The sequence below is a fragment of the Pongo abelii genome, chromosome 14 (assembly GCF_028885655.2).
Source record: "Pongo abelii isolate AG06213 chromosome 14, NHGRI_mPonAbe1-v2.0_pri, whole genome shotgun sequence".
Taxonomy (NCBI): domain Eukaryota; kingdom Metazoa; phylum Chordata; class Mammalia; order Primates; family Hominidae; genus Pongo; species Pongo abelii.
Window position 1 is genome coordinate 111,756,534 of NC_071999.2, and position 20,488 is coordinate 111,777,021.

At 36.6% G+C, this 20,488-nt stretch overlaps 1 long non-coding RNA gene across 1 annotated transcript in view; it reads right to left on the minus strand.

Moving 5' to 3' along the window:
• The window catches only part of LOC129049597 (uncharacterized), a 175,010-nt gene that overhangs the window by 19,960 nt on the left and 134,562 nt on the right, over positions 1 to 20,488 (minus strand). The window lies entirely within an intron of this gene.

A 20,488-nucleotide genomic window follows, 5' to 3' on the forward strand; every position in this document is an offset into this window, starting at 1 on the left:
ATGCATACCACATGACCAGAAAACCCCACTGTTAAACATTTCCCTAAGAAAAATAAAAACGTAAGTCCACAAAATAATTATAGATGAATTTTATATAACTGGATTCAGTTGGTATATCTGTATACAAATTATGACTCAGCAATAAAAAAGGGCAAATCTGATGCAATGTGGACAAATCTTAAAAATATTACACTAAAACACAAAACATTGTGTCTTTCAAAGCCCGACACAAGAGAATGCATATTCTAAAATTCAATTTCTTATGATTTTCTAAAACTGAAAAGTAACTTGTAGTGACAGATTTTTATTTGTAAAGGCAAAAATTATGATATTTTGTTTTGGGGGTGTTAAGTTTGAGATGTATCTTGAGATCACCAAGCGAAAATGTTGCATATTCAGTTAAATATTAATTTGTGAAGGAGCAATATTTTAGGGTAGAGATCAATCTGAAGCAGAGGCAAAGCAACAAGAGCAAAATGATGCAATTGTAGTTACTGAAGTCAAATGATGGTCACATTTTATAAAATCTGGAATGGTCCAGAAAGTTGAATATCAATGAGTCTTCTGATAAATTGGGGACTGAAAGGGTATCTGTTGCCTTTAGGGACACACATACGACTAATAACATTAAAGGGTGTTTACACGCGTTGCCAGGATGAAATACAAAATGAAAAAGGTTGAGAAGCTGGAGGGAGCTCACAAAATGGGAATGGAGAGAACAAAACTATTTTTTTAAACTGATTATAAACAGTAGTTTAGCACCAGGGACATGGTAAATGGAGTGATAAGCAGCATTTAGGAAGGATCTTTAGCTATTTTATTTATTTTATTTTTTGAAGAGACCTATGCATGCATTGAAGCTGATAGAACTTATACGGGAAGGAAGTCCAAGCTCACAATTTACGTCTGAGGAGAAGGTAGGATATTTCTTCTTCTTTTCTTACTGTGGGAAGAAGCTAGCATTCTCTGCTAGCATACATTGATAGAAGGCTAAGAGACCAGAAAGAAGTTGAATTCAAATCTGCAAATATGATGGTCTGTTTTTGTCAGATTTCCCTAGGTTGGAGTGTGCTGTGGAATAGTCCCCAAATCTCAGTGGCTCACGGTAGCTTTTTTCTCACTGACATCGCATTTCATCTCTGGGTTAAATATGGTTTCGCTCCTCATGCCGTTTCACCAGATTGAAAGAGCAGCTTCTATTTGAAACATGGTTCTCAGGCAAAAGGGAAAAGGGAGACAGCCAAACCATGCAACGGCCCTTAAAGCTCTTTCTCAGACATGCGGAAGTCTCCTGTTTTGAAAGGTGACAATCCTCCAAGCACTGTAATAAAAGCAGAGGCTTGCACACAGAGAGAAGACAAAGTGCAAAGGCCTCAAAACCCAAACTGAATCTGCTGTTTAGGGAAGAGAAAATGCTAGTGAGTCAAGTGCAGCGATGGGAGATGATGGGATGAGAGATAGGAGCAAAGGTGACATCCCAATCAGTCATCCATGCATGGAAGGGCACAGACTGGCCCTTACCATTTGCCAAACACAGAGCCAGGCATAGGAAGAACATCGTGGTTGAGATCAGAAGGCCCATAATGTGATGAAAGGGTGGAGGATTAGGACATGTAATCTTCCAATTACAGTTACAGTGAGGACAATGATGATGGTAATAGGGGAAGCCATGCAGTGCCCAGCATCCTCAGTGTGGTAAGTACAAAGAGGGAGGTGATGACAGGGTCACAGATACAACCTGCCTGCAGCATTATCTGTGATAGATGTGTCCAGCTCTGGAAAAGTTTTCTAAACTACGGTAAGAAGTTTGGACTTCATTTAGAGGGTAATGGTAAGACATTGAATTATCTGAAGAAGTGAATAATATAATCTTAGCTCCACTGTAGAAAATAAAACCTCTAGAATAAATTTTATTAATGAACAGATGGAAAAGATTAAAAGAATCCGGTCATATTTTAGGCAAGTAATTACAGTAGCCTGAAGTAAGGCTGTAATCACCACACCAGAGCGGAGTGAGTATATTTGAGAGGCATTAAGAGAATTGAAGCAATAGGATGTTGTGGCTGATCAGAAAAAAGGAGGCTGGTTAGTGATGAAGCAGAGGGGAAAGAAAATCACGAATGACTACTACAAAACTTCTAGGAGGAATGGAGTTGTTGACAAAACATCTTCTAAACAAGGGAACATGAAGGACAAAGTATAGATATGGAGGTTATTTGAAGGTAAGGATTTCAGTCTTGCAGCTTGAGATATCTGGTAGATATCAGGTAAATATCCTTTGTAAACCAAATAAAGCTGTAAGAGTGAGTCTGAACTGAGTGAAAGATTTAGAAGTCCTCAGCAATACCGTGGGATAAATAAGATTGTTTAGGGACTGTATGAGTTACCTGCTGTTAATTATGACAAGCCGTTGAAGGGCTTTAACCTAGAAAAATGGTTTCTATTTCAGAGAGAGTGTTCTGATAGCAGTATTAATGGGAAGCAGAATAACCAGGTGAGAATGTAATCTTCAATAGACAGAGTGAGAAATAATACAGGTTTTAACCAAGAAACTAGTCATGAGAATGACAGTGGGTATGAAAATATGTTAATAGCCTCAAGAGATGTTAAGAAAGTTTGTAAATGGCACTTGGCAGTTGATTGGGTATAGCAGTTGAAAGAGTGACAGGAGCAGCTGAGTTTCAGTTTCTTGATTATCATTTTTATAGTTACAATCAAGGTAGAGATGTATGAGAAATAGCCGGTTAAAGAAACAGCATTACTTTCAGACTATCTTTTATTTGAAAGACGTGGGGAAACCAGAAGGTGAAACCCCTTAGGAGATGGATATAGGATACTAAAATCTGAATTAGAAAAATTTGGGCATCAGCACCTTATGTGTCATGCTAAGATAGTGAATGAAACTGCACAGGAATTGCATGCAATTTAACAGAAAAAGAAGTTGAAAGATAAATTCCTAGAACACTAACACCGAGTTATGGGAGGAGAAATATCCTGCACAGGTCACTCTGGGAGACATGTTAATTGTTTAGCCAATATCCATGTAACTCATCTTTCTTCCTAATGAAAACCGAATTTGGAGAAGTAGGTAGTGCACCTGGCTAGAAATATGAACCTTCCCAGCTTCTCTCATGCACTGAACTGACAAAGTTCAGGACTGGCATAATTCAGGTCAAGGATACCTAAGGAGATATGGCTGCCAGGGTCTTACGGACACTTTTCCTTTCTGATTCATTGAATAAAGAGTTTAAAAAAATAAACTAATTTTGTCCTTTTTTTTTGTCTTAGACACACAAGCATTGTCCATGGCATTTCAACCCTGAAGTTCCCATAAGGCAACAAACATGAGAACAAAAGCCAAAATGATATGGAAGACTGAGCAGAAATAGGAAAATGCCTAGACCTCTGACAACATTGCCGAAGGGCTGCACCAACCTTGAACTCCTTAACTCCAGATGTCAGGTTGGAAATCTGAAAAAATTCTTGTTTATTTTGGTTATTGTTGTGTTTTTGAATCTCCTACAGTTAAAGGCATTCTTAATGATAAAGATGCTGAGAAGAAACATCACATACTGGAGGGGAACCAAAGGTGGATAGTTTCACAGAACAGAGGAGAGCATCCATAGGGGAAGAAGTCTAATATCAGGACAGCCAAACGGAATTGTAATCCCAAGATAATTCACAGATAATGCTTCTGACTCAGTCAGAAAGCCACTCTTGCCCCAAGCTGTCAGAAAACTTTGGGCATAAAGGTCAAATTGCAGAGTTTTCAAGCATGAAACAGAGGTAAGAATCGGGAAACCATGAGAAATAGAAACTTTTTCTAAGAAGATTGTCTGAAGAAACAGAAAGGGGTAGGTTAACAGAAAGGCTATAGCAGAGGAGTCAGCAATCTAATGGCCACCACTGGGCCACCTGTTTCTGTGAATAAAGTTTCATTGAAAAAAGTTATGCCCACTCATTTTTATATTGTTATAGCTGTTTTCATTGCAATCACATAGTTGAGTAATTGTGAGAGTCCGTATCGTCCACAGAGCCAAAAACATGTATGGATATAGAGCATCAGGGGAAGGTTTTGCTCTTGTTTTTTTTTTTTTTTTTTTAAGACGATGTCTCACTCTGCCACCTAGGCTGGAATGCAATGGTGTGATCTCAGCTCACTGCAATCTCTGCCTCCCAGGTTCAAGTGATTCTCCTCCCTCAGCCTCCTGAGTAGCTGGGATTACAGGTGTGTGCCACCATGCCTGGCTAATTTTGTATTTTTAGTAGAGACGGGGTTTCACCATGTTGATCAGGCTGATCTTGAACTCCTGACCTCCTGATCCACCCGCCTTGGCCTCCCAAAGTGCTGGGATTACAGGCGTGAGCCACAATGCCCAGGCTTGTTCTTGTTTTCAGGGAGAGAACAACATTGACATATGATATGGTTTGGCTCTGTGTCTCTACCCAAATCTCACGTTGAATTGTCATCCCCAGTGTTGGAGATGAGGCCTGGTGGGAGGTGATTGGATCATGGGGGTGGTTTCTAATGGTTTAGCACCATCCCCCTAGTGTTGTCTTATGATAGAGTTCTCTAAACCTGTTTATTTAAATGTGTGTGGCACCTCACGCACCCTTCGCGCTCCCACTATGTAAGAAGTGTCTGCTTTCCCTTCACCTTCTGCCATTATAGTAAGTTTCCTGAGGCCACCCCAACCATGCTGCCTGTACAGCCTGCAGAAACATAAGCCAATTAAACCTCCTTTCTTTATGAATTACTCAGTCTCAGGTATTTATTTATAGCAGTATGAGAAAGGACTAATACACCACACTTACAGGAATGGAGAAAAACTGCAGAAAAATGAGAGAAGTGGTTATATTATTAACACAATGACCTCAGAGGATGGGGTAGATGTGTTGGACAGGGTAGATGTGTTGCTACAGTCCAGAGGAAGGAAGGATGATTTGTGATGGGGTACATGGGAAGTTGGAAGCTCCTTGGTTTCTTTCTGGAAAGGGGGTTTAAATATCCTATTAAAAGTGATTATCAAGGACTCCAAAAATGCTGTCTGGAAAGTTCTAACAAATGATTCTTTAATAAAGTAAACACAGGCATGATATATTTCTATGCTCCTAAAACTCCTAAAACACCAAAATCAATAAAAGTATTATATGTTAAGAACAATATGCTTGGATTTGTCACCAAATTTATTTATTTTTAGATAAAATTATATTTTATTTCATTATAGTTTTTCCTCCATGACTTTAAAACTCTGAAAGTTGGAGATCCGAAATAGACACCATTATCATTATTCAATAACTAAAAAATAAATAAATAAATAAATAAAGATCATTAGAAGACTACTGGCACTTTGATAACAGAGAAAAGATAACAGGTAAAATTTGATCATGAGAATGAGACACACTCTCCTTTGTGTTTTTACGTATTAACATTACAAATAATGCACAAAGGAGCCCTTGTATAGACAGAGTCATGTGTGTTTAAGAAACATAGATGTAACAGATATCTTACTATTTCATTCAGGTTTTATGATGGATTGAAAGTATTTGCTCCCCTGTCCTATAGCAAGATCACACTTCTCACCCTGATGACATCAGGCTTGACCGTGTGACCTGCATTGGCCAAGGAAATGTGAGCAGAAAGGATGTCTATTACTTTAAGAACCATCATATGACTCCTATTTTTTTTCTAGGGAAACTTCAGTGTCACAAAGAGGGGACTCCTTCCACCTGGATCCAAAAGGGTAAAAGACACAAAGATCACAGTCAGTGGACCAGTGGAGAACTTTTCATGGGAGTGAGAATTACGCATCTGCTATTAAGAGTCACTGACAGATGAAGATACTTTGTGTAAACCCATGGAAATATATTTTACTTGAAAATTATTTCATTAATCCTGATATTACTTAAACTTCCCCCTTCTTTTAAATTTTACACTAAAGAGGCCTACAGAAACATATACCAAGTAATGCAATGGGATGTCCTTATGGAGTTGATATAAAAGAACAGAGATATCAGGTAATTCTAAACTCCCCAAAGACACCTGACCGCTTGACATGAACAAAAAATGTTTTATGATGTTAATTTATGGGGAACATGGGTTTTGATTTGTAAAAGAAGTTGGGATTTCCTTAATCAATACTGACTTCCCAGGAAGAAATTTTAAATCTGTGATGTTAGAGGCTTTATATGACAAGATGGCTAAAATTATTCAGTTTGAAGACATATTGTTACATAATGACCCTCTGTGTGTGTGTAAATATATGTATTTATATGTATAAATACATACACATACATTTATATGTGTGTATAATATATATGTATATATATTTGCATACATATATTTTTAAGGTGGAGTCCCGCTCTGTCGCCCAGGCTGGAATGCGGTGGCTCAATATCCACCCACTGCAATCTCCACCTCCTGGGTTCAAGTGATTCTCCTGCCTCAGCCTCCCGAATAGCTGGGATTACAGGCACCCGCCACCATGCCCTGCTAATTTTTGTATTTTTAGTAGAGATGGGTTTCACCATGTTGGCCAAACTGGTCTCGAGCTCCTGACCTCAAGTGATCCACCGTCCTTGGCCTCCGAAAATGCTGGGATAACAGGCATGAGGCACAGCACTTTGTGTGGGGGCATATATCCACCATCACAAACATCACAAACATTTATTTTTGCTTTGTGTTACAAACAATCCAATTATACTCTTTCAGTTCTATTAAAATGTACAATATATTACTGTTGACTGTCGTCACCTGTTGTGCTATCAAATACTAGATTTTATTCACTGTAACTACATTATATGTGTGTATATATTGTATTTTAGTTTTTCAGATTATTTTGGATGATGATAATATTTTAGATTTCGGTCTCATGTTAGAAACCTGTATTAAAAAACATCAAGATATAGTTAGCCCAAACTAATTTATTTTGATAAATATTACAAATGAGAATTTTTAAAATAAATTAACAAATCCTGTCAAGGTTTTAGATGTAGAGTAAAAGTGTGAAAGATAAAAAAAAATAACTGTTACAGGTGATTATTTGGACAGCAGAAGTGCAGATAAAAGATGCATTCACAAAAGAATCTGAAGTTGACTGACCCAGAATAAAAGTAAGACTCTCAAACCATTTAGAATACTGGTTTAATGTTTTCTAGATGCAGTTTGCAATCTATCAGCATTTCCAATAGAGTCCTCTAGTACCTAGTATAGGTCAGTTTTTAAAACTTGGATTGAGGTTTCAAAATCTGGGAAGGAAATAGTGGGAGAAAATTATTTATGTATTCTATTGGGCTATTAGAGGAGGGCTAATTATTGCATTACTTAGAACCTCAAGGTTTCTTTAGTAATATTTTATGAGTGCTTAAATCATGATATTCAAAAGGAGGGTTGAGTTATATGAAACAGCAAGAATGTAGACATGACATAATGAGTATGAGAATTTGCACAAGATATTCAAATGACCTTAATAGCTATCCTAGTTCATTCCTTTAAATATTAAAAGCTAGATGTCAAGTTGTCTCAATTTAAAAACCACTTAAAAAGCTGTATCAGCCATTTCAAAAATAGGACCTATTATACATATAAAGCAGTGTAGTTCTATATTGGTTCATGTAAACTTCCTAATTAGTAAAATCAACAACAGCCATGACTTGAGTTTCCAGAAAACCCTAGATAAGTTCCTTAATATGTTGAGTACTTGTAAAATAATTAAAACATATTTTTGCTCTTTACAGGAGAATTCAGTTACAGCATTATCTTACCTCGAATACTGAATGTCATCAGGTCTATGTAGCTTATTCAGGATGAATCTTGAATATATCAAGAATATATTCAGAATATATACCCTGGAAATATTCAAAATAGCATTGGAATAAGATATAACTTATTCAGGGAAATCCTGGAGTCACAGTTGACTTTCTTTTACATGTCTTAATCCCCTAATGTAGTTGCTAAGAACTGCTCATTCAGGCTTCTTAAATTCCCTCACAGCAACCCCCCTGCCGGCACATTAAACTAGTACACGAGACAAACACCTGCAATGACCTGCTCACTGGTGACTTCTCGCCAACCACCCATTCATGCCAGCTGGCTGCTTCCAAAATACGATTTTGCTTATGTTGAATCCATTCTCAGGATTTCAGAGGCTCCTCACTGCCTACAAAATTCAAATTCCTTGGTCTTACTTTAGAGACACTGATATCAATTATTTCATTACTTTATCTGCTTCACTTTCACTCTCCCCTCTGTGAAAGTTTCATTCTGACCAACGCAGACTACTGGCCCTCTGGAATATTTGTTAATTATTAAACTTTACCCAGTATTTATTTCTGCATATTATTTTCATTAAAAATTACTTATTTTTTGAAAAGAAATCCCATATTTATTCATTACCTAAATTATCAAGACACTAAATTATATTAGACATCATTGTGAAATCATTAATAAGATGTACTCCCTTATCAAAGATTTTTTTTTGTTTTTTTTAGTTTTATTATTATTATACTTTAAGTTTTAGGGTACATGTGCAAAACGTGCAGGTTTTTTACATATGTATCTTTTAATATAGAACTTCAAAACCTAGGAAGCTTCCTTCCTTTTTTTTCTTTTTTTTTTTTCTTTTTATTATTATTATTATTATTATACTTTAGGCTCTATGGTACATGTGCGCAACGTGCAGGTAAGTTACATATGTATACATGTGCCATGCTGGTCCTTAACCATTGATACTGCATTATTTCATACCTCTGTGTTTCAGAAATTTGTATTTCTTATTCTCCAGCATAAAAATTTCATTTGGAGGCTTGTTGTTAATTAATTTCTGTCACCCTCAGTCACTTCCCAAAGTCCATCTGCAATATATAGCACATCTTATCTCCAAATAAATGTTATGGCAGCAGTCAGAAACTCACATCACTAACAGGGTTTAGCCAAATTTGAGTAGAAGCCTTTTGACTGGGAGGCTCAGATAGAATTCACTCAGTAAAGATTTTTCATTAATAACATCTTGAAAGGTTTTTAAATTCAGGATTGTACAACAATTATGATCACGTGAGAGTGAACTATCCCCCCATGAAATTAAAGCTTTAAGTATATGACTAACTTAACCCTTCCTCATAAAGCCCTTAGCACAGCACCTGCTGTATAACACTCTGTTAATACCAGTTTTCATCCTTATTTAGGCCCATGCCACCTAGATTAATGGTGAACACTATGTAGTGGACTTACAACAACAACCTACTGGTATTTCTTCACATGAACTATGAGAAAACACTTTGGCAGGTGCAGGCTACAAAATTCCTTTCATGTGTATTCTCATTTAAATTTCTAACTTTTGATGACCTTCTGTGAGTCTCTCCTTCTTGTCATAAACTTGTCTTGACACACACACACAAGCACACACACGCACACACAAGCACACATACACAGAGTATCAAGGATGTTCTGCTGGAAATTCAGAGTTCATACTTGATAATTGCCTGTTAATATATTGTTTTCTGCTGGCAACAGTTATTGTTTAACAGTGTACATGTGACCTAAATACACAACTATAAGAGGAGGAGTAGGAGGAAAGAGGGATAAGCTAGAGCTAACATAAAATTATAGGAATTTATATCATCTAAAAATATAGTCTGATTATGGTTACTGATGAAGGGAAAAGATTTGGTAGAGTTAAGATGTTGGAGATCCACAAAAGAAGGATAATGACTGACAATATAAGATGTTTGAAGCAGTGGCCACGGTTGAAACAGATTGACATTGTACAAAGAAAAGGGGAATAAAGTGGAAGGAGAAGGGAGGATGTAAATTGATATGATTTAGGCATGACAGGGCCACAGTTGTATGCCCTACTAGCTGATAGTGTTGACTGTCCCTGTGAAGTAGCATGTGAGGTATATTCTGAATATACAGTAAAGGAGAATTTGGAAATAAACTTTTAATAATCAGGGAAAGTATAACCCTACAGAAAAAGCATGTCAAATGCTGACCCAGAATAGAAACATACTTTCTGTACAGCACTGTGGGCTCAGGAAGGATTTAGATGGCAAGAATTCGAATTAGACCAATTCACAGAATTACAGCATTGTGTTCAATACAAGGATGGAGCCTAAAAAGAGAGACCATAGGATTGATCTGATGTGTAGGTTTTAGGGCCAGATAGAAATGAAGAACAAAAGATGATGGAGTCAATTATACGACAAGAGAGAAATTATAGGTATTTATGATATCCAGGCTGAGACGAAAAGAGAGGAATGACTGAAGAGAGGGACGTCTGAATAAGTGATACCTGATAAGAATGAAGGGGTTGCAAAGCTGGAGGACTTGATGTAAAGAGGTGTATGTGCTCTTAAAACATAAATAAAGTTTATGGTTTATGTTTGGAGGATATTTATTTCAGATGAACTGAAATAACGATCATGAAATTTTAGTCTTGACACAGTTGTCAGCTAAACGTGTAAACTTGAATAGGTCCTGACATACTCTGCACCTGAGAATTTCGATCTGTGAAAATAGAGAAGGAGACTTGGAGACCTCTGAAGAAATCCCAGCTGCAATATTGAGTGATTAAAGAATCAATAAATCATTTTTCAAAACAAAATAAAGGACAGTCTTCATTTAAGAATGCCTCTTAAAAAAATTTCTAATGTGAAGCTCTTCTACATGGCTGGCTTTGGCTTTCTTGGTGTCTGTTCATTCCATTTTACTGCTGATCACTCTCTTCTCCTCAAATATGCTCCTATTTCTCTGACCTTTCATTCTTCAGCTCCTTGACAGGCTCTGTATCTTTAATTCATTCATTAAATATTGGGCAGTATCCAAATGTCTTCTATTTGCTTACTTCTCATTCAAAACACTCTCCCTGGATGATCTCAGCCACTCTTATTGTTTTGACTGCCATGTGCATACTGATGACCCTGGAGCAGACACTGAATGCCTAGATTCTTCTACACGGCTCTGCACACATGGATTGTAAGTTACCTGTTAGACCTGCCCACCGAAATGTCTCGTACACATCAAATTTACCATATTTAAAATGACTCTTTTCCTCTGCAAGCATTTTCCTTCAGGTACAATTTCTGTTTCTCTTAATGCATTACCACACACTATGACAGTAAGTCAGAAAACCAGGTCATGCTCCCCCACTTCTCATTTCCCCATCCACTAAATTTAATTATCTCCCAGTCATAAGAGCCTATGTATTAAGGAGGACCTGACTCTGTTTTCACCTCAACAAACCTACTTCTGCCTTCTTCGTTTGGGTTTCATTTCTATCCTGGACTTTGGTAATAGCCTCAGCGTTGCCTCACTAAAGGCAATAATATATTCTTCCTGTTCCCAAGTGATATGCCACAATCTTGCCAGAAGGAATCCTCATATAAGTAAAAGTAAAAATGCTGCTCACCTATGAAAATTATTTTGTTGGTACTCTATTCATGATAAAATACATCTCCAGCTTTTTCTTGGGTAATACAAGATCCTTCAAGATCTAATTTCTACCAATCATTGCCTCTTCTTTCTCATACTTTTGGGTTAAGCAATGAGGCTTCTTGCAGTTCTCTGAACATCTATGCTGTTTTAGTTATCATCTTGTTAGCATTGATCTTCACTTCTCTTTGAAGACTTCCTCCATCATCTGCATGTATGATCCCCATTCATCCTTCAAGAGTTGGGATGAGAAAACCACATCCTATAAGTCTGTTCATGTCCATATTTCCTAGAACATGGCTGGCTCTCACGAAGTATTTGACTCTGATGGAATGTGGGAAGCAAAGAAATATACATAATGTAGTAGACATGAATATGGCTAAAGGTTTAAAGGAGGATGACTTGTTGGTTATTTTACCAATGGCTTTTATCCAAGGGCAATGCATTTAATGAGTGAGCTCTGAATCATAGAAGATTTTCTGATATGGCAAAGAAAAGAAAATATTGAGGGCCAGCAGATCTGATTTATAATCTTGTTGTGTTTATTGTTTACCTCTCAACATACATTCCCACTCTTGCATCAACACTGATTTAATTTTTCTTGAGGTAGAGGAACCAATCCTCCCTTTCTTAAGATCTTTGTATTTGGCTGAAACTGTCTATAAGTATAGGATCCTAGGTGAGCCAGTTAATATATTGTTTTCCGTTGGCAACAGTGATTAAGAATGCACATGTGACCTAAATTCCCAACTATGAATTTCCTAAGAAAAAGATATCCACTTTTTTTCAGTGGATGCCAAGGAAGAACTGCATACCCTTACAAGGTGCTAGCGACCATCTCAGGTTTATGAGGAGAGCCAGCCCTACAACAAAACCAACGTCCAAGATAGAGAGCAGACAGCTGGACAGAAACTATCTGCATTGAAATCCTCCCATCTGCTTTGCCACTTGGTTGATGGATGATGATGGCAAAAATGTTCGTCTTGTTTCTTCTGAACTCTGTAGATAAATTCAGGATCCAAAGACATTGGGGTTGACTTGTGCTGTCAGCGTAAAACTAATAGTTGTTTTTAGTGTGAAATTCTCTGAAGAAATATGACTGCTGTTTGGTTGGCAAGAATATTTGACAAATTATTTCTTCCAGGTGAGCATGGCACTGAATGAAGAGGAAATTTGCACAATAAGAATTCAGAAGGTTACATTTCCTCTGAATTCTGTTTTTCATTGCGTAAGTGAGAACTCCACTACTTATTGGGACAGTATAAAAGTAATCAGAGTAATAGTGGTTATTATGAATGCAGGAAAAGGCAGATACCTCAAAAAGATGACCTGATCATGTCCACAAAACCTAATTCCATTGTTAGGGTAATTTTCTTGTTTACTAACCATTGTAATTGCCTAAATCAGAACAAAATCTGCTTATTGTTTAATAAGATAACAGATTTAGATTGACATCTCAGAAGAAAAGATCGGTGAATAACACATCATTTTCCCCCAATTTAAAAGATGATAAAAACTAAAACAAATGAGAAGTCATGAAGCTGAATGTCCTGGATGTATCCACACCCTCTAGGAACAACTGAACAAATCTTTCCTGGAAACGGTGTTTAATTACTCAGAGCAGTGTCACATTAATATAGAAGCTGTGCATGTCTACCATATATACTCTGTCCTTTTCTGTGTAAATCAGTGAATTTTTTAAAGTGGAATTATTAACTAATCATGCTGCTCCCATATTAACTGATTATTACCAGATTTCCCAAGTAATTCATCGAAAGTGCCTGGCTCAAACTTCCCTGTTACTCTTAGTGCTGCCCATTCTCATTGGTTTTATCTATTTGTTTCATTTGTTAATGTGTTTTAGGCAATCATATTTACTTTCATTTTTATTTTACTACCTATTTTTGGTCTCATAGATTTCTCCTGTAAAGTTTTTGCACTTCCAATTTACATGACTTTCTTTTTCAATCATGAGTCACATCATTTTTCACATTTAAACATTGTTCCTTCCAAACGTTACTCATAGACTTCTTAGTTTCTGATCTACATGTGTAATGAGAATGTCGCTAGGGTTGCATCCTTCAGTACTTTCAAGAATTCTGGTGAGAAAATTCTCAGTTGTAATGACATTGTATCAGATTCCCTTTCAAGTCTCTTTTAAATCTAATACACTTCTTGAAAACTTTAGAAACTGCATTGAACAAATTAAGTGACCTAACTTTTCGGTGACTCAGGCTTCACATTTTAACCATATAATTGATGTGATTATTACTACTGAATCATTTTTTGAACCAGCTGCTGGAGCATCCATATTCTATAAATATAGGTTCAGTTTTCCTGACAAGGAAAAGGTTATAAGAATCAAATGTTTAAAAGGTGATTTATGAGTTGAAAATAATATACTCCCAATAGAATTCGAGATTCTCAAAGTGGGGTAAATGCCTTAGTACACATAAAAATGCCAATATTAAGAAAAAAATTATAATTTTATATCGTTTTATATAATTTAAATTTTCTAATTTACAGTGTAGGAAACTTACAATTCACGTCATTTTTACAAAAGGAAATATTTATCTAAATTTCTTACCATTTTTGTTTCAGTTTCATGAAAGTCAACAGTTGTCTAAACGTCTTAGGATCCTTTTGTCCATTTGATACTAATGCCTGGGGTTGGTTTGTCTAATAGGCTCTGTCCTTCCCCAGTGCCATCAGTGAGTGGGGCTCTATGTCAGCCAACCAGGGAACAAGAATAATGCCTGGAAATGCTTTTGTGTCAATTCAGACTCTGACACAACATAAAGGGAATCTTTTAACTGAGCACCTCCAAAAGAGAAGGGAAGTAGCAGTTGAAAATAAATGAATCACAACTTTTTTATTAATTCAAAGCACATACAGTTTACTAAAAGTAACCCAAACATAATTTCATCATCAAGAAAACCTAAATATGTATTATATGTGAGAGCATAGAAAACCCCATACTTCTGGCCATGTCTTGTAACCAGCGGCTCATGCTTGTAATCTCAGCACTTTGAAAGGTCAAGGTGCTGGCCTCCCACCTTCAGGTGGGAAGATTACTTGAGTCCAGGAGTTTGAAGCCAGGAGTTTGAGATCAGCCTTGGCAACATAGCCAGACCCCATGTCTAAAAAAATAAAATAAAATAAAAAATTCGCCAAGCATGTAGCCCCAGCTACTTGGGAGACTGAGGCAGAAAGAAGGATGGCTTGAGTCCAGGAGTTCAAGGCTACAGTGAGCTATGATCAAGCCACTGCACTCCAGCCTGGGGAACAGAGCAAGACCCTGTCTCTAAGAAACAAAACAAAACAAACAAACAAACAAACAAAGGCATACTTCCTCTAGAGGGGAAAATGTCATTTTAAAAGCCTTATAATACCTGAAGATAAGTGTTAACTTCTAAGCAAAATGCTAAACGTAGAGAAGTTAAGAACCAATTATACATCAAATCACAATGAATGCAGACTACATACGTGGCTTCTGTGATAATTAATGAGTGTATTCCATGAAGGATCAGCAAAGCCCCAACAGGAGTAGCTCAGTTTAGCATCTCCATCTCAATTCCAAGTGCTCTTTCTTTTCTATTAAGCAGAATTCTCTTTCCAGCCTACCCTAGAAGTCATTGGTTTTGCTTGGAATGGTTGTTTCTGCATTCACTTCTACCTTATAAACACTTTCCCAGTGACCAAAGCAATTATCTTTTTCATTATTGCATACTTTCTGCAGTGAAAGTCCTTATAGCTTAAATTTAAAAAGTACATTTGGAGACAGATAGCTAATACACTCTTAAGTTTTAAGTAGGTTTTTGTATTTAACGATTCTATCTGAATAACCCGCATTTTGTCAGTGTTTTGTGAAAGACTGAATGATTCGTACCAGCACTCCACTCCCCCGTAGTAGTACATCAACAGCTTTACCATGGCTTGATGGTTGGTGGCATGCACTTCCCAGTCCTTGCATTTTGACTTCATCAAGTGTGCTTATGTAGTTAGGCTTCATTCATTCATAAGCTCCTCTCACTGCCTTTAAAGAACATGCCACTGCCTGGGCTTCTCCAAACACTTCAGTCTGTGCCTCGTAATGAAACATGATGAGCCAAGCTCAGCCAGCTTGCAGCCTGAAGCGGATCCATCCTCCCAGCTCAGCCAAGTCGAGTAGCCAAAACTCAGCCAACCACAGAACAGGGAGCTCCAGAGTAATGTTCGTTGTTCTAAGCCATGAAATTTTTGAATGGGTGATTATGCAGCATTATCGTCATGGTATTTGAAAAAGAACAACTTATCACTGTAAGTGCTTGATTACATTTTTAAATGAACTTTTTAATCTATCTCTAATAAATCAAGTTATATAAAAATATTTCTTTCTTTCAAATCGTCTCTCTGATTTAAAGTGCCCTCTGCATTCTCTCAACCATCCTTTAGTTTTATTTCTCATTACATTAAACTACAATATTAGTTACAAAATTAGCTTTGAAGGTTGTCTCCCTTTCTTCATACTCCTATGTATATTGTATATGGCTCATTCCTCTATGAATCCAGTCCAATATCTTAAAGGTAAAATGATGTGATGATGTCCCGACTTCTGAAGGGCAGAAGATAAAGCATTGAATTGTTTTACTTTCCAGGAGAAACTCTCAAAAACACAGGAAAATGAATAGGAATTGAGAATGAGAAATTCAGGTCTGGACTGCCTAACTTCGTTTATTTTTCTATGAAAAAAATATAAAAACATTATTTTTATTTATTTATTTATTTTTGAGATGGAGTCTTATTCTGTCACCCAGGCTGGAGTGTAGTGGCACTATCTCAGATCACTGCAATCTCTGCTTGCCAGGTTCGAGTGATTCTCCTGCTTCAAGCTTCCCCAGTAGCTGAGATTGCAAGTGCCCATCACCACACCCAGCTAATTTTGTATTTTTAGTAGAGATGGCGTTTCATCATGTTGGCCAGGCTGGTCTCAAACTCCTGACCTCAGGTTATCCACCTGGCTCAGCCTCCCAAAATGTTGGGATTACAGGCGTGAGCCACCACGCCTGGACTAAACACATTATTTATTTGAATCACAGTCTATAGGCATATTTGTAACATGTAGCAAAAAATAATATTTCTTCCCGATGCAGATTTCTAGCATAATGTGTGGTTGGCATCCCTCACAAAACCCCCACACCATTTTCAGAATAGTATCATATCTGGGGTATTGTAATCGAGGAACATCCTTACTCTCATTCCTAACAACTCTTTCTTTTAAGAAACTGACAAATTACTCATCTGTGATTCTATGTTTGGTATTATCTTGGGACTGGATTGCTACTATTTTTCCTTTGGAAGAGTTTGCCATCACCCCCATGATCTGAGCCACAACCACAAGACCCCATCTGGAAAAGTGATGCGCTGCCATTTAGTTTCATTCCATGAAATTTTCCAAGGCCATTTTGCATTTTAACAAAGTGTGACTTTATGTCGCTCACACATATAGCTGAGGGTTTTTTTTTTTTTTAGAGATTTCACTGATATTCCAAAGAAATATTTCTAAACTCTTCATTTTCTTCATTATTACTCAGTTTAGCCTGATAAGATTAGTAAAAGCTAACTTTCCATCTCATAAATTTAAAAATATATAAAAATTATTAATATTTCTTTTAAAAATATGAGATAGCTATTTTTAAGGCCTAAGATTTCTAGTTAGTTTCAGCAAGCACTCAGTACCTCATTTTATTTAAATAACATTACCCCAGAAGATAAAAATATAATAAATGATACTGTAAACATTTTAAGGGTATTTAAATGATTTATAACTTCAAAAATATCCTATTTGTCTAACTTTATACACGAAAACAATAAGAAACATGATTCCTATCAGTTTGTTTTAATACATTTAAAAGCAGATTCTTCTCCATCACTAAAGCATGTTTGACTTTGAATAAATGACTTAAATTGAAAAAAAAAACTTCTTTTTAAAATTGAGAGGTTATACAAGATTTGTGGAGATTCAGTAGAATCACAGGGAATTACTTTCAAAATCACTGGCATTTATCTACCTAGAAGGTCAAAGGCAGAGCCCAGTATCTGTGCTTTAGGATAACTCCCTTGGCAATTCTACGGTACAACTCTGTTGGCAAGCCTGTTGGATTTAATCATTTCTGAGCACTCGGTCAAATATATTATTTTATGATTCCTAGTTTACCTTCCAATAAGGGGATAGCTTGAGATGTCTCTTAATTCCTTCACCCTTAAATATAGGTCATATTGCAGAATTTCAGTTTTCCTTCTTGGGGGACTCAAGAGAGTCCAGGCTAAACTCGTGATATAATTCAACTGCTGTGTCACTTGAGATAAAAGAAAGCTGAGAGATTTAGAAAACTAATATAAGCCTGGAAAAACCATCTCAGGGGTGATAGATATCCAGAAAGATGCAGGGTGGAGTAAAATTTTAAGAAGATTCTCTACCAAATTTTAGGAAGCACTTTTAAAGTACTTTAATGTGGCAAACCGCTATAATTCCTTCTTATACAAAAGGAACAAAAGAAAAGTGCGGTCTGTAGATATTACTTGATAAATAAGAAGACAGAATTAAAGGAGATGTTCTTTTGGAGATGCTTTCTCTTGCAGCATTAAATCTTCGACACTAAGACCATTTTCTATGCATACATTCCAAATCTAATATCCAGAGAAAGATGAACATAGGTGATATTGTTTTAGTGTCAATTTTTATGTTTCTTTACTCCTTGAGTATTTTTTTTTTGTAAAAGAATGGTAACAATGACTTTAATGAGAGTATGAATTCAATACCTGGTTAATTTTACTGTTTGGTGAAAAACAAAGGAGTCTCAGAATGTTATTCCTCTACAAAGGCAAAAGAATGTTTAGCAACATGTTTAGTTGGGCTCTGAGGAGGGTCTGTACAAGTAAGCTAATAAAAAATATTATGTCTGGATAAAATTTAGCTAACTTCTTATAGGATGAGTCTGGCAGTATCACCACTTACTAACTGTTAAAAGCGGCTTTTCAGTTTTATATTCAGTTGAAGGAAAAAAGAAAATGATAAAGCATCAGTAGGGACCCAACACCTACCAAGAGTTCCAGGACCTCCCGCACCAAGAGCACATTCATATTCATGCATTACATTCAAGGGCTCCCAGAGTAAATATTTTCCATTCCCCCCACAGCTATATTCCCCATATGTAGACAAATTAATGAAGGTGGATTCTGGAGCTGTACATAAATATTCAACTAGTGTCTGTATTTATGCCCCAGCTTACAAATAACTAATGGTTGGCTGAGCCAAAATAACCATATAAGCGAGATACGTAGAAAGATTGCTGATTTCATTTATTATACCACCTGTGAACCTCCTAGGGGAAGGGCAGTCTAGTGAAATATTTTGGTGTGCTGACACAATTTTGCACTTGTTTATGAGGCTACACCAGCCTATTCCTAATTTCCTGTTGTAATTCTCTGCTTCAAAGGCCAAGTCCACACATGGGAAGAATATTTTCTGCAGTCTTCTCACAGCTCTGCTGTCTCTGTCTCTCCAATTGCCTCCCTGGGCATTCTCTTCCCCTTTATGCTTTTAACAGTCATAAGGGATTCAAGTTAGCATTTGAGGCAGAACAAAACCAATAACTATAGAGGTTTAGTTGGCTATGTCAATTACCTGGTTCTGATTCTTCTTGAATACGTAGGAGAAAAATTATCTTTTCTAATTCCTGAGCTGCTAATGACACTGGGAAGAGGTTTTACCCCAATGCACTTCATCAAAAGATCAAATGGAGACAAACTGATCTGACTGTTGAGCTCACAGGCTCCCTACAACCCTGTTTCCATCCTAAAGCAAAGTGTTGATGTAAAGCAGACAGCCTGGAAATATTAGTGCTATCCCTCAGGAAGCAGGGACAGCATCCTCTCCTGGAGGAGCAGTTATTGCATTTTTTAAGGATTCATATAAACATGAGCTAATCCTAGCTGGAAAGCTCAACGTTACTAACACTGGGGCAGGCAAGGTAGTAGCTTCTGTCATTACATCTATCAAAGAATACCTGAAATGTTGCATATTATTATGACTTTCCGCTTTAATTTATTGTTTGTTGTTCATTATATACAATTTCAACATCGATTGGATATGTTCCTGTTTAGTATTAATATTTACACCTTGATATTTTGAATTTTGAATGTTTGCTTTACCTCAATATTGAGAGGTATTTTAAAAGATGTGTATTTTTGACATCGAATGCTTAGATTTCCTAAAGGGCAGCCAGAATATATATGCCAGTGAAGTGGAATCCATTACTCAACCAAAGACAAAAATAGAGCAGTAAGAGATGTCATTGCCTTTTCTGATGGTATTGGACAAGTTGGAAAGCTAATGGCCCAAATGAGTTTGAGTTGGACCAGAAAATTGGAATCAATAACATCTGGATGTTCTCACTCAAAACAATTTCCACAATTCCCTAACTGCTGATGAACGACAGAATTCTACTATTAAACAATGATCAGTTTCAATGTACGTTAATGATTTTTCCACTCTTTGTCAGATAAATTCTGGTATCATGATAAACAGCAAAGAATTTAATACTGCCTGGCCAATGGCTTAAAAAATTTTAGAAAAAAATGAACATGCAAATAAAAATGATAATTAGAATCCAAGGGGCACATTGCTTAACTAATTTGTTTGTTGTGCTTAAATATTGCAAAGGTTTCTGGTATGAGCATCATGTTGTACCATATGCGATCCTGTTTTGCTTACACCAAAATAATTGTGATTGCCTGAGCTTTTGAATCAATCTCTTCCTTTTTGTATAAGCTCTAATCATCACATTATTTAAAATGTCAGTATGAGTCTACAGGCTAACATAAAGTATATTTCTTCTTAAAGTGATTTTTTTGTCTTGTAATGTATACATTTTTATCCATGTTTGAATATTTAAGGGGCACTTTCCAAAGCCACTCCTGAAGAAATTCAACTTTTTTTGTTTTATCTAATTATCTAATAAATTAATACAACAAGTGAGCTCATTAAGTGCAAACGAGGAAGAGGGAGAAGGTGTTGCT